The sequence below is a fragment of the Primulina eburnea genome, chromosome 18 (genome assembly GCF_022965805.1).
Source record: "Primulina eburnea isolate SZY01 chromosome 18, ASM2296580v1, whole genome shotgun sequence".
Taxonomy (NCBI): domain Eukaryota; kingdom Viridiplantae; phylum Streptophyta; class Magnoliopsida; order Lamiales; family Gesneriaceae; genus Primulina; species Primulina eburnea.
The window spans coordinates 1259633-1274061 of NC_133118.1; positions in this window are offsets into that span (position 1 = coordinate 1259633).

Genomic DNA, 14429 nt, shown 5'->3' on the forward strand with positions numbered 1-14429 from the left:
TATAAAATTCGAGATCCTACGTATCTCAAAGTCTCTAAATATTACCGTTGATCTTTTGAACGTGATACTAGCATTTATTGCTTCATTAAATGCCATTAAATGTTGTACGAGAACATTTAAGACAGATTACCACTTTTGGTATTAACTGAGACTGATTGCTTTAATATATTCTGCAGGGTCCATTTTCAGCAATTAGACTGAATCTCTGAAAAGTCAAAAGAGCCGTTCAGATTTTTAAACGTTGGAGAAATGCTATATATAGAGACAGAGAAAAACAGTGACATACATGATTGAAATTGAAAATATCATTCGAGCATCTCTAAGAACGTTCTGTTATCAAAAAGCTCAACACTGAAAAAGCAGCACACTCTTCATTGAAAGATTTCTGATCATTAAGATCATATTGTGCTAGTTATTCTCAGCTATATCTTCTTAAGGTATTCACTTCACCAATTCATTGATAGAAAAAGTTGTAACTGGAAAAGAGTCTTTTCCATAACTTAAGGTTATTTGAGAACTCGATTTGTAAAGCTAAGAGTTTCAATAGGCGAAGGGTAAGTCCTGTTGAAGTGGGTGTGTACAACTGTTGTATTGTATTCACCAAAGTCTTTTAGTGATACCTTCTGGAAACAGAAGAAGGGGAGACGTAGAAGAGTTATCTTCGAACTTCCATAAACAACCATTGTGTTATCTACTGTTTATCTGCTTCATTATTTTTCACCCACTAACCAACAGATCGTTTTCCGCACAATTATCTTGTGATCTGCTGGTCTTTAGTCTTGAACAAGAATAGCTAATATCCCTAACAGGAGTTAGCACATCATTCGAAAGAATTTTTTAAGTTTGTCGTTGAGTTTATTCAACCCACCTTCTAAACTCAACTCGATCCTCAACAAGTAGTATCAGAGCAGTGTTATTCTTGTTCTGAAAAATACTTAACAGACATGGCTCAATTTAGCAAAGTCCCAATGTTCTCAAAAGAAGACTTCGATGACTGGAAGATAAGAATGCACGCTCATCTTGCGTCTCAGGATGATGACATGTGGTATGTCATCACAGATGGTCCATTAAAAATCTTAAAGCCAAATCCAGCTATTGCTATCACAGAAGGAGCACCTCAGATGCTTGAAAAACCAAGATATGAATGGACAAATGAGGACAAAAAGAAAGCCAATCTAGACAACGTTGCAAAGGACATTTTATACAAGACACTTGACAAAAACATCTTCAGCAAGATCAAGATGTGCCATACTGCCAAGGAGATCTGGGAAAAGTTAATTCAAATCTGTGAAGGAAATGAAGAAACAAAGGAAAACAAACTATCTGTAGCCATGCAGAAGTTTGAGAATATAAAGATGAAGGCTGGAGAAACCATGAATGAATTTGATGAACGATTCAGCAGCCTTGTCAATGAACTCTCAGCTCTTGGGAAAGACTTTGGCAATAGAGAAATTGCATTAAAAGTAATGAGAGGCCTACCCAGAGAATGAGACGTCAAAACAATGGCAATGAGAGCTTCCAAAGATCTAAACAAGTTGGAACTGCATGACTTGTTCTCAGACTTAAAGGCATATGAGTTTGAACTTGAAGTTTGAGGTGGAGAAGAGTCCTTAGCAAATCCACCGACCAAAGCTGTCGCAGCCACTGTTACAGCTGTCCCAAGTTCATCTTCTGCTACTGCCATAGAAAACACTTCTGAGAGAAGTGCTGAACAAATAAGCAATGACACAATGTCATTATTTGTCAAGAAGTTCTCTAGATTTATGAGAAAGAATCACAGAACATTTGAAAGTCCCAATCGTAATTTCAAAAAGGAATCTTCATCTAGTGACATGGCATGCTTTACCTGTGGAATAGTTGGACACTTCATTGCTGATTGTCCAAAACCAAAGAAGGATGATCAAAAGAAAAAGGGAGTCAAACGCAATGATAAAAGACCAGAAGAGACAGAAAGGCAATGATTGCAGAAGAAAGTAAGTCCAAATGGGCAGACTCAAGTTCTGAATCTTCTGGTTCTGAAAGCCATTCAAGTGAAAGTGATGAAGATGATATCAAATGTCTGATGGCAAATACTGATCCAACCTCGACATCTATAGAGGTATTTGACTTTGATTATGATGAATTTACACGTACTGAGTTAGTCAAAGCATAACACGACATGGTAGAAGAATATTCTAGACTTTCTCAATCATTCGAGGAAGTTAAGATTGAAATCAGAACTTAAAAGATCAGAACAGCAAGTTAACTTGTCTGCAAGCAGACAGCTGTAATGTTCTACAAGTCGAGATGAGTAAATTAAAAATGGAGAATGAAAGAGCAAAAGCAGATTACCATATGATGCTTTCTGAAAATCAGAAGCTATCACTACTGGTGAATGCTTGGAACAAGTCTTCTATTTCACTGAAAAAGATTCAAGAGTTACAAAAACAATCTGGAGACAGGAGTGGTTTTGGATTTTGTAATAATGAAGGCACTTCTGAAACGAATACTAAGCCAAAACTTGATATGTGCAAAGGGAAGTACATTCATTTTGTGAAATCCAGTGTGGTACAAAAACCAGAAGTATCCACTGCTTCGGTTGTAAGGAATGTAAATCAGATGAACAAAAGAATGCATCATGGACTGGGCTATGTTAAACCTAAGGAAAAAGTTGACCAGAGTTCTAGAATCAGAAAAGGATTCAACTCAGGAAGACAACCTCCTATGAAGGTTAGAAACTACCAGTACTATAATTCTAGACCTGTTCAGAAGAATACAGGCCGGACAACAGAAACATAAGGGAAGAACACCATACTAAGATGCACAATGTTAGAAATAACAAACTCTCTGTTGAATACACCTCCATGGATACCCGAAGTACGAAAATTGTACAAATATGGGTTCCAAAGGGACTAATAAGGATTGGACCCAAATAGATTGGGTATCAAATACAAAATTTGTGTTTGCAGGTACAGGTAAAGAAAACCAAGATCAGCAGCTCAACATGGTACTTGGAGAGTGGATGTTCAAGACATATGACTGGACAAAAGAGTCTGCTATCAGAAGTAGTAAGTTGTGCTGGACCAGAAATAACCTTTGGAGACAACTCAAAAGGTAGAACCGTGGGTAAGGGTAAGATTATCCATGGTAACATCACTATTAAGGATGTGCTACTAGTTGAAAATCTTTGTTATAACCTGATCAGTATTAGTCAATTATGTGACAATGGATTTTCAGTAGCATTCCAGAAGCACACTTGTACAGTTAAAAATGCTGATGATTCTATTGTCTTAACTGGAGTAAGAAAAGGAAACACCTATAAAATTTCATGGAACATAGATCATATCATTGCCCCTACATGTTTAGTTGCATCTCTTAGTGATAAACACTGGTTGTGGCACAAAAGATTGAATCATCTAGAATTCAAGTCTATTAACAATCTCAAAAAGCAGAACTTGGTTGATGTATTGCCTAACATAAAATTTGTTAAAAATCATGTATGTTTTGCATGTCAACTTGGTAAGCAAGTAAGATCTAGCTTTAAAAATAAGGGCAGCAAATCATCCTCAAGATGTTTAGAATTATTACATATGGACTTATTTGGTCCAGTCCCTATCATGAGCTTAGGGGGAATGAGATACACCCTTGTGGTGGTTGATGAATTCTCTAGATTTACTTGGGTAATTTTTCTTGCTGGAAAAGATCAAACCAGTAGCCTCTTGATCAAACTTATGAAAAAGATCCAAAATGAAAAATCAGTTTCTGTCATAAAAATCAGAAGTGATCGAGGTACTGAATTTACTAACAAAACTCTTGAGATATATCTAGATGAACAAGGCATTCATCATGAATATTCAGCTGCCAGGACACCTCAACAAAATGGAGTAGCTGAGAGGAGAAACAAAACACTTAAAGAAGATGCTAGGACAATGCTAGCAGATGCAGACATCTCTCAGCGCTTCTGGGCAGAAGCTATTAATACAGCTTGCTATACTCAAAACAGAACAATGATCAACAAGAGAAACAATAAGACTCCCTATGAAATATGGAAAGGAAGTAAACCGAATGTATCTTACTTTCATGTTTTCGGTTGTAGATATTTTGTGCATAATAATGGCAAAAATCATTTAGCTACATTTGATTCAAAATCAGACACTGGTTTATTTCTTGGATATTCAGCAGTCAGTAAGGCATTTAGAATTTTCAACAATAAGACACTCAATGTTGAAGAATCTGTTCATATTGTCTTTGATGAAGATAGCAGCACTCCTGAGATTACTAATATATATAATCTAAGTAACATGTAAGACATGGTTCATCTGGAACTGGATAGTGAAGATGATGCAGAAGCAAGTATCAAGGATATTCAAAATCCAGAACCAGACATTCACATTCAAGAACCAGCAGCTGACATTCCAGAACCAGTCGCTAACACTTCAGAACCAGCAGCCGACACTCCAAAACAATCTACTGATTTATGTGAAGATAATCTAAATCCTTTTATTTGGAGAAAATCTCACCCTCCATCTTTGGTAATTGGAAATCCAGCAGCTCCACTGAGGACCAGAAGACAGATGATGAATGAATACATGCATGCTGCTTTTATTTCTCAAGATGAACCAAAGAAGATTGAAGAAGCTCTTTTGGATCCTAGTTGGATAGAAGCTATGCAAGAAGAGCTGAATCAATTTGAGAGGAATAAAGTTTGGTTTCTAGTACCTAGACCCTCTCACCAAGCTGTCATTGGAACTCGGTGGGTATTCAGAAACAAACTAAATGAGGAAGGAACAGTTGTAAGAAACAAAGCAAGACTGGTTGTACAAGGATTCAGACAAGAAGAAGGAATAGACTATGAAGAAACCTTTGCACCAGTAGCTAGGCTCAAAGCTATCAGAATATTCTTAGCCTCTGCTGCGTTCAAAAACTTCAAAGTATATCAAATGGATGTGAAGAGTGCTTTTCTCAACGGTCTACTACAAGAAGAAGTCTATGTGGAACAACCTCCAGGTTTTTCTAACCATTTATTACCAAATCATGTCTTTAAATTGTACAAAGCATTGTATGGTCTGAAACAAGCACCTAGGGCTTGGTACGATACACTTTCACAATTTCTTACTGATCAGGATTTCACTGTTGGTGCTATAGATAAAACTTTGTTTACTCTAGTCAAGAACAAACATTTATTATTAGTTCAGATTTATGTTGATTATATCATATTTGGGTCAGCTAACCCCAAATTATGTGCAAAGTTTGCTAAGTTAATACAGGACCAATTCGAAATGAGAATGATGGGAGAATTAACATTTTTCTTAGGACTCCAAATCAAGCAACTTGATACTGGAATCTTCATAAATCAAACTAAATATACAAAGGAACTACTGAAAAAGTTCGGAATGGAAACATGTTCTGCTGCTTCCACTCCTATGAGTTCATCTACTAAACTTGATAAAGATGAAGGGGGAATTCCAGTAGAGGTAACTCTGTATCATGGTTTGATAGGTTCATTGTTATACCTTACTGCCAGTAGACCAGATATTATGTTTGTTGTTTGCGTTTGTGCTAGATTTCAATCAAACCCTAAACAATCACATTACACTGCTGGTAAAAGGATATTAAAATATCTAAAGGGTACTCAAAATGTAGGCCTCTGGTATCCTAGGGATTCGTCGTTTAATCTTATTGGATACTCAGATGCTGATTATGCAGGATGTAAATTGGATAGAAAAAGCACAAGTGGTTTTTGTCAATTTCTTGGTGATAGGTTGATCTCCTGGTTTAGCAAGAAACAGACTTCCATAGCCACGTCTACTGCTGAAGCAGAATATCTTGCTGCTGGAAGCTGTTGTTCTCAAATACTTTGGATACAACAACAACTTAAGGACTATGAAATTCAAGCCTCTGAATCACCTATTTTTTGTGACAATACCAGTGCTATTGCTATATCGCATAATCCAGTACTCCATTCCAGAACTAAGCACATTGACGTCAGACATCATTTCATTAGAGATCATGTGCAAAAGAAGAACATTCGTCTGGAACATGTTTCTACTGATCAGCAAGCAGCAGACATATTTACTAAACCTCTGCCAGAGAATAAGTTTTCTTATTTCCGAAATATACTTGGATTGATAGACTTAACTTAATTATTTTATTGCTTTCTTGGATTAGCCTTCTTCTGCAAGTTGCTCAAGTTTTAGTTTGCAGAAAATAAAAAGCTGAGCAAAGGAGACCATCAGAAAACAAAATGTAAAGTTTTATTAATAATAAAAGCGGGAGCGTACATCCTTAATTTCCTTTCTAATGTACTCTCTCCAAAAAGCCAACCAAGTGGTCAGCTCTCCAGTAGAGGTACGCAAGAACTCCTCTGAAAAAGCAATTTTTTTAGAGTTCTCAGCTCTTTTATAAGCATGAGGAGGTAGATGCCATCATCAGAGAAGACATCGGCACTATCAGCACTATGAATACGTCGATAATAATTCTGCATTGCTACCAGCTGATCAGTAGTACCCGTCTTCCCAGCTTCAAAGGTGGACAGAAGCTCATGTAGCTTGGTCCAAGTGACAAGTGTTTTGTTTAGCACCTTGTCTTCTATTGCTTGTTTCCTTGCAGCAGTCACCTCCTTTATAAACTCCTCAGCCAAATCAGGACTATTATCTCTCGCCATTTATCGTTAGAACAATTATCTGATTTATATACTTGACTCATATTTATAGATGACAGACCAGGCACCAAAAGATCAAAATAGTCTTGCCTGCTGTGAAGATATGAAGCATACCATATCAAGCTATCATCGATTTTGTTACCAAGTATGGTCATTAAATAATTGTACTAATTTAGGTAAAGTCTTATTCTGACCCTCTGTGATTTTGTACCAGAAGCAGAAGGCAGTTTGTCTTATTAACAAATCAGGACATTTTTCAGTAGAAGCTATTATAAGCCTATATACCTTCTCCTGAATTTATTTCAGTATCTATCATTTATTCATTCTACTGATTTAACATTGAGTTGTTTGCAGAACGGAATAAAGAAACATCAAGTACTTCAACTGAAATTTTATTAGAAATTTTTCAGTACATTAACCAAAGCAGAAGTTACAGATATTTCAAGGCAATCAGAACATCTTCTGACATTCTAGACTAAACAAGCTTATATCTTCAGAAATATCAGAAGATTATGGTACTTGTCGCAAAGTACTTCAGCAGGGAAAAGGAAGGTCTTCTTCGAAAAGAACCTAGCAAGCTTGGGTCTTGTCAGCACTAATGTAAACATTAGCACCATCAATCCACCAGCACTCTCTTATAGCATTAAAATGCTTCTGGAATGGATTGATACTACATAAAGGCAAACAATCTTTCTGATTGTTGATATTACAACTCCAGGAGTTTGATCCAAAGATCATTATGAACAGAACGACCTCTTCCAATATCATCTTCGCAGCAAGATGTCCTCTGCACATTCTTGCCTCGGCTTCTGGATCAGACTCTATCTTTCTTCTCATTCGAGTTTTTATTTAAGTGAACATTTAACCTTTTTTTTTACTCCTTGCAGGTATTTATAGTGATATTCAAAGGCGATAAGGATCCTTGCAACTATTCAAATTCAACGGTTTAGATCAAAATAGTACCAAGGGTCGCCTGGTGTTTAATATTCATAATTACTGCATTAATTAAGGGGGAACATCATCATGGCATTTATAGCAGAAACCGATTTGTCTTTTCGATTAAATAGTATACCTACCAAAAGTTGCTGAAGTGCTGCATTTGTTTCAGCACTCTATCAACTTTCAGTAGACGTTATCATAAAACGACAAATCCATTTTTTGTTCATTTAGAAACCGCCTCGGACAGCCCGCCATTTTTTTTAAAAAAAATATATTTTGAAATGAGTAGAGTAACTGACACCCATGTTTTCTCTCTCTACCAACCATAAACATATCGACACGTGTCCCTATGTTTACTGACGGCTGTACATATCATTTGATAACTGATCATATTTCATGTTCATTACGCCTTACGAACTCAGATTATCCATCTTGCATCTACTGCTTTCTCGCATCTACTGCAAATATATCTCTTTCACACTTAGAAATGGCCGCAGCCTACACTTTGAATGCTTATCAGGTGAACTTTGCATCTGTTCTAACTATTAAGGATGACAATCTTGTTAACATGTTCAAATCACTAGAAAAGTCTGGGCTTCGAAAGTTCTTAGAATCACCTGCTGTTATCTACAAATCTACTCTTCTTGATTTCTATGCTAAAGCAGAAGTTGTGGATGGAAAGATTAATTATACACAGGGGGATGCATCAATCTCCATTGATGCTGCACTCCTTGGTTCCACCTTCTTTCTGCCGTTTTCTGGACTTTCTGAGCTCTCGGATATCACAAAGGAAGATATGTCTACTGCTCTGACAAACTTTTCTGCCACTGGAGAAGAACTATCACCCTCCTGCTTCAAGAAGTTCTTGAAAATTGAGTACCAGGTACTCGCTGATATCGTGGCAAAAGCATTGTTGGTCAAGGCTGGAACATTCGACAAATTGACCAAATAGAAGGTTCAAGTAATGGTGGCCATCACCTCAGAAAAGAAAGTGGATTGGGCTCGTTTTTTGTTTAGAGTTATGAAGGATATGGTTGTAAGGAAAGGTACTGGATTTGCTGTGCAGATCAGTAAAATGTTGCAAGATGCTGGTTTTTCAAGAACAACCGAAGAGGATGGCTCTTCGGTCACCATGACTGATGCTGATAATGTGCTTGCCCTAAGGCCAAAACCAACAGTTGGTGAGTTTTTGGCTGTTAAGAAGGAGATTGGAGAATCTCAGGCTGAGGTGCAGCATAAAATCAAAAGAAAAAGGGCTGTGATTTTGTCTGATTCTGACAAAATGGAGTCTGAAGAATCAGCAACACCTACTCAACAAGCTTCACTACCTCTCACTCCATCCAAGAAGAAGCCTCGCACCACCATTCGCATCAAGAAAACAGCAGCTCTTACTGAATTAGAAGAAGTTCCTCTTCGCCAAGTGTTCCCACAAGCTGTCTCATCCACCAAGGCCAAACCCACTGAATCAAGGCCTCCAACTTCTCAAAGCTTCAGACCAGCTTCTGGAGTGGTCATTCGAGAATCAGCTACTGGTTCTTCTGCTTTCAAACCAGTAGTCCCTACTGCTTCTGGAAAAGGGAAAGGTAAGGTTACTGAATCAACTGACTCACCAGTGGCTCCCTCCACAATTCAAACAGCAATTGATCTTCATCTGGAAGAGATTCAGATCTCAACCAGAGAAGATATGAAATTTTTTGACGACTGGCTTAAGGTACGAGTCTACCACCCTATTACGTTCTTGAAAACTAAGGGTGTTTATGCTCAAACAGTTGAAAATGAGAAAAAGGTTTTTACTGCTGCCAAGACAAAAAATGTGATAGAAGCCATAAATCGCCGAAACTACATTATGGATAAAATCAAACAGGAGAAGATGGACACTACTCTGAAAACCTTGAAGTCAAATTTCGAATCTACTGGTCCTACTGCTTTTCATGATCAGAATGTTATTCAAATTTTGTCGGAAAAACTGACTATTCTCTTTGAGCAAATTGCTAAAAAGGAGAATGCTTTTTCTCAGCCTCCATTATTCAGTGTCACCACCGTCCCGCCATTCTGAAGAATCAGTCAGTTGAGGAACTGGCCAAAGCTTCTTCTGAAGTCAAGGTCGTTAGTACTCCTGCACCTCCAGAAGCTCCTACCCAATCTTCATCACTTGTCTCTGTTCATGGTCTGGCATCAGTCGATGAAGTGATTGAATCAATTGTGCAGACTCAGGCGGCACAGGATGATACACTGCCAGTTAATTCTACTTTTACTGAGCCTTCTCCAATCCAATCCATTCCAGATCCTGCTACTGCTACTACTACTGATACTACTATTGCTACTGCTACTATCACTGCTACTGATATGGCTACTACTTCTTCATCTCTTCCAGCACTGGAGCATTTTTCAGAAACTCATCAAACTGAGATGGCAACCTTGTTGCACACTTCACCACCTATTGTTGAGCCACAGGTTATAACTGAACCTGCTGCTGATTTGCAGCAACCAGAAGATAGGCCAACAAATCAATCTATTGCTTCAGAAGGTCCTTCTGCAGAACCAGGACCAGAACCAGCTATTATTACTCAAACAGAAGCTGGATCGTCTACTGCTCTCACTATCCCTTCTCTCCAGTCTCCTAAGAGCATCGCTAGAATTGAAGATCTTAAACAAAAAATGCTTACACGTACTCCTTCACCAGTTTTGGAACCTTATGATTTAGAATTTCAAATTAACACTCTACAAAGAGAGTTACAGAATCTTTATAATTCAGTCAGGCGGATGTCAACTGAAAATGCCGTAGAAATCAGTCGTATTCAATTCTTCCGAGAACGTATGTCCAAGGAAATATATAAAACGGCGGAATCTGTGGATAAAATGTATGCTGAAGCTATTGTTTTTCGCCAAGCTGTAACAAGAAGCTCCAGTCATATCATAACTGATCAAAATGACATACTTGCCTGCCTCAAAGAGCATGATGACCTTTTTCGCTCACTATCCAATACCATGGACTTGATGGATGCCAAGATTGATTCTCAATCTCAAACTCTCACTGCTCTAAATGATCGAGTCTCTAATCAGACTCCATATCTGGAGATGTTGACAGATGGCATCACCAGCTTATCTGGGCGAATGGACGCATTGATTGCTAGGGTCAATACTGATGATGCCAAAAAGGGGGAAGAAGAAGATAGAACGGGAGATAGAACTGGAGCAAGTAGCAGCAGACCTCATTCAACTGGAAGGGATCAAAATCCAGATGAAGCTACTTTCAGAGACATCGGAACAACTTAGTTTTATTTGTGTTCAAATTAACTAACTTTTGTTTTACGTGATTCTATTTGATATCAACTGTTTTGTCATCTACTTTACTAACACAGAACATCTAGGTTTTGGCATCACCACAAAGGGGGAAATTGTTAGAATTAAATAGATTGTGGAGATACCAAGAAAAAACCAGTAGATGATAGGGTTGATACAAAACTAGTAGATATTGGAATAGTACAAAACCAGTAGGAATAAACCAGAAGCACTTAGATCGCGCTAAAACCAGTAGCAGCACTTATCAAGTACTGCTTATTAAACCAGAACTAGAAGGATATAAAATTCGAGATCCTACGTATCTCAAAGTCTCTAAATATTACCGTTGATCTTTTGAACGTGATACTAGCATTTATTGCTTCATTAAATGCCATTAAATGTTGTACGAGAACATTTAATACGGATTACCACTTTTGGTATTAACTGAGACTGATTGCTTTAATATATTCTACAGGGTCCATTTTCAGCAATTAGACCGAATCTCTGAAAAGTCAAAAGAGCCGTTCAGATTTTTAAACGTTGGAGAAAGGCTATATATAGAGAAAGAGAAAAACAGTGACATACATGATTGAAATTGAAAATATCATTCGAGCATCGCTAAGAACGTTCTGTTATAAAAAAGCTCAACACTGAAAAAGCAGCACACTCTTCATTGAAAGATTTCTGATCATTAAGATCATATTGTGCTAGTTATTCTCAGCTATATCTTCTTAAGATATTCACTTCACCAATTCATTGATAGAAAAAGTTGTAACTGGAAAAGAGTCTTTTCCAGAACTTAAGGTTATTTCAGAACTTGAGTTGTAAAGCTAAGAGTTTCAATAGGCGTAGGGTAAGTCCTGTTGAAGTGGGTGTGTACAACTGCTGTATTGTATTCACCAAAGTCCTTTAGTGATACCTTCTGGAAACAGAAGAAGGGGAGACGTAGAAGAGTTATCTTCGAACTTCCATAAACAACCATTGTGTTATCTACTGTTTATCTGCTTCATTATTTTTCACCCACTAACCAACAGATCGTTTTCCGCACAATTATCTTGTGATCTGCTGGTATTTAATCTCGAACAAGAATAGCTAATATCTGTTGAGGATCGAGTTGAGTTTAGAAGGGGGGTTGAATAAAAACCAGTAGATGATAGGGTTGATACAAAACTAGTAGATATTGGAATAGTACAAAACCAGTAGGAATAAACCAGAAGCACTTAGATCGCGCTAAAACCAGTAGCGGCACTTATCAAGTACTGCTTATTAAACCAGAACTAGAAGGATATAAAATTCGAGATCCTACGTATCTCAAAGTCTCTAAATATTACCGTTGATCTTTTGAACGTGATACTAGCATTTATTGCTTCATTAAATGCCATTAAATGTTGTACGAGAACATTTAAGACAGATTACCACTTTTGGTATTAACTGAGACTGATTGCTTTAATATATTCTGCAGGGTCCATTTTCAGCAATTAGACTGAATCTCTGAAAAGTCAAAAGAGCCGTTCAGATTTTTAAACGTTGGAGAATCGCTATATATAGAGACAGAGAAAAACAGTGACATACATGATTGAAATTGAAAATATCATTCGAGCATCTCTAAGAACGTTCTGTTATCAAAAAGCTCAACACTGAAAAAGCAGCACACTCTTCATTGAAAGATTTCTGATCATTAAGATCATATTGTGCTAGTTATTCTCAGCTATATCTTCTTAAGATATTCACTTCACCAATTCATTGATAGAAAAAATTTGTAACTGGAAAAGAGTCTTTTCCATAACTTAAGGTTATTTGAGAACTCGATTTGTAAAGCTAAGAGTTTCAATAGGCGAAGGGTAAGTCCTGTTGAAGTGGGTGTGTACAACTGTTGTATTGTATTCACCAAAGTCTTTTAGTGATACCTTCTGGAAACAGAAGAAGGGGAGACGTAGAAGAGTTATCTTCGAACTTCCATAAACAACCATTGTGTTATCTACTGTTTATCTGCTTCATTATTTTTCACCCACTAACCAACAGATCGTTTTCCGCACAATTATCTTGTGATCTGCTGGTCTTTAATCTCGAACAAGAATAGCTAATATCCCTAACAGGAGTTAGCACATCATTCGAAAGAATTTTTTAAGTTTGCCGTTGAGTTTATTCAACCCCCCTTCTAAACTCAACTCGATCCTCAACAGATGACTATTAATTTCTTGTTAAATAAGTTTTAAAATACTAAATAAATCAACATATATAAAGAAATGCACATTCAAATAAGATTATATGGTAAATATGAAATAAACTCATATGATAATTATTAAATATAGATTTTAAACTATTGGTATGATTTTCACCATTAAAATTTGAATTATAACAAAAGAAATAAACTTTCATAAAAAAAATGTTATTTTTGTATCTATTGAATTAATTAGTTTGATTTCAAAATAATTAAATAAAGATATTAAATATCATATGTAAAAATTTTGATACATTGACAAATATTAATCAATTATCATTATAATTATATTTATTATAAGGATTATATAATATATTGTTTTTACATTAGAAAATAACTTAGAGTCTTTTTATTGCTCATTAAATCTCTTTTCATGAATTACATATTCAAAATTTTGATTGATGATTGATTTTACAAGCAATACATTTAATTTTTCAGTTATACAATTTGTCAAAGATAGATAATTATGCCTATAACATATATATATATATATATATATATATATATATATATATATATATATATATATATATATATATATATATATATATATTTGTCATAGATAATTTTTTTTCACATTTTTTTTGAAATCATACTATCTTTTAAAATCAAAATTAAACTCTTTACTTTCAATTCTTTGTTAAAAAAACCCATAAAATATGTTAGTTATTCTACTATTGCACATATAGTTATAAATTTTTCATATATCTTTTTGTGATACTATAATTTATTATTTAATTAGAAATTGCACTAAAAATATAATTACAAAATTACAATAAAATCATTGGAAAAAATTTAGAGAGAAAAATAAAAGGATAAAACATTTAAATGTAGTATAAAGATGAGTTATTTGATAAAATTAATATATGAGTTACATTCTATTCTTGAAGTGTGTATAGAAAGTTAACGTTGTCATTGCACAATTGGAAAACAATGTCCTTTATCCATACTTTTATAGGTATATAGATAATAATAATAATAATAATAATAATAATAATAATAATAATAATAATAATAGATTAAGCTTCTATATCGATTCCATGGATGAAGCTCTATCGATTCCGGTGTTAGGACATAAATTTATGAAGTTTCAAAAATTTGAAAGATTAATCTACTAGATGGAAGAACATATAGATTTCCATGTCTATTTCATGGTTTCTAACGAAAACAACGATGAACCTAACAAATCAAACCCGTTAGTCATGCTAATAACTCATCATCTTGAGAGCGAAAGCGTCATTCCATGATCAAAAGGGATACATCAATCATATTTGGTCAGGTTTTCAGCGTGGAACACAAGGAAGAATTTCATAATGGTATAAATATTTTGTTTTAGTTCTCTAGCTT